Source organism: Sturnira hondurensis, unplaced genomic scaffold, assembly GCF_014824575.4.
Source record: "Sturnira hondurensis isolate 20B ecotype Veracruz unplaced genomic scaffold, ASM1482457v3 Scaffold0021795, whole genome shotgun sequence".
Classification (NCBI taxonomy): Eukaryota; Metazoa; Chordata; class Mammalia; order Chiroptera; family Phyllostomidae; genus Sturnira; species Sturnira hondurensis.
In genome coordinates this window covers 2,762,004-2,763,485 of record NW_028094426.1, presented here as the reverse complement: position 1 = coordinate 2,763,485, position 1,482 = coordinate 2,762,004, and the positions used below count along the sequence as shown (strand labels likewise).

At 43.9% G+C, this 1,482-nt stretch overlaps 1 pseudogene; it reads left to right on the top strand.

Annotated features, from left to right (window-relative positions):
- Positions 1–593: 593 nt before the first annotated feature.
- LOC118978507 (uncharacterized) lies at positions 594–807 on the top strand (annotated as a pseudogene).
- Positions 808–1,482: the final 675 nt, after the last annotated feature.

The window sequence follows — 1,482 nt, the reverse complement described above, 5'->3', positions numbered from 1 at the left end:
CACTGTTAGGAGTATATCCTAAGAACCCTGAAGCATCTATCCAACAGAACCTATGCACTCCAATGTTCATAGCAGCACAATTTACAATAGCCAAGAGTTGGAAGCAACCTAGATGCCCATCGGTAAATGAGTGGATCAAAAAACTATGGTACATTTACACAATGGAATTCTATGCTGCAGAAAGGAAGAAGGAGCTCCTACCTTTGCAACATCATGGATGGAACTGGAAAGCATTATGCTGAGCGAAATAAGCCAGGCGGTGAAAGACAAATACCATATGATATCACCGTTAACAGGAATCTCAACAACAAAATAAACAAACAAGCAAAATGTAACCAAAGACACTGAAATACAGAACGTGTTGACAGGGTCCAGAGGGGAGAGGGGAGAGAATCACAGGGGAAAAGGGGAAGGACTCACATGAATAAGTATAAAGGACACATGGACAATAACTAAGGTGGGGGGCAGAAATGGGAGGGAGGTGAGGAGCACTGGGGGTGGGGCAGGGCTGGGAATACAAGATAGAAAACTGTACTTGAACAAGAATTAAATAAAAATGAAAAATTAAAAAAAAACCCCACAAATGTTGACTGAGCTTTGGGCAGTGGCAGTATCTTAGCCAATGAGGTTTATCCGAGGAGTGATTATTGCTAATTGAAACAAATGCTGACTGAGCCCATAAAACCAGGCCTCATTCTACACACTCAAGGTACAATAACAAACAAAGTTCCTCCCCTCTGGAAGATTACATACTTTGGAAGATTACGTTCTTGAAGGATGAGACACTAGTATCTGATGTCCTATAATGAACTGTTGCGAACAAAACAAAGCAGGGAAAGGGGCCAGAAAATGACGTAGGAGTGCCGTTGTAGGTCGGGCAGCTGCATAAGGCTTATCCAAAACAGAGACATTTGGGCAGACACCTGAAGGAAGGATCCCCACAACATAAGTCGTCTGGTTATCTAGCAGGAGAGTGTGAAAATGTAATAAAGTCAGGTGCAAAGACCATGAGGTAAAGGTATGTTGGGAATGTTCCAGAAACAACAGGGGGCCAGCGTAGATGGTTGGTTTATGGCAAACAAGAAGGAGGGTGGCCCAGAGATGATAGTAGGTTGGACCAACGTGGGAGCAATGGGCTGATAAATAATTAAATGTCTTTTAAAGGTGGTTTGATTTGCCGATGGGGTGGACATGGAATACAAAAGAAAGTGAGGAAGAGCCTGGTAGTTTTTGGTATTTGAATGCAGGCATTGTTGAGGTGGGGAAGACTGTGGGGAAAGTAGGCTTAGGATAGAGGAAAATCAAGTTTGGGCTTTTGAACATGTGCTTGAACAGTTTCAGGGTACACCCAGCAGGTAACTGTCTGGTTTGCCCAAGCATAAAACAAAACACAGTGGCGAGGCCAGTGAACCGGAGAGTTCATGCATGATCCACAGGCACTGACAGAAGACAAAAGTTGTGCTGGCCCATGTTGCCCTTGAC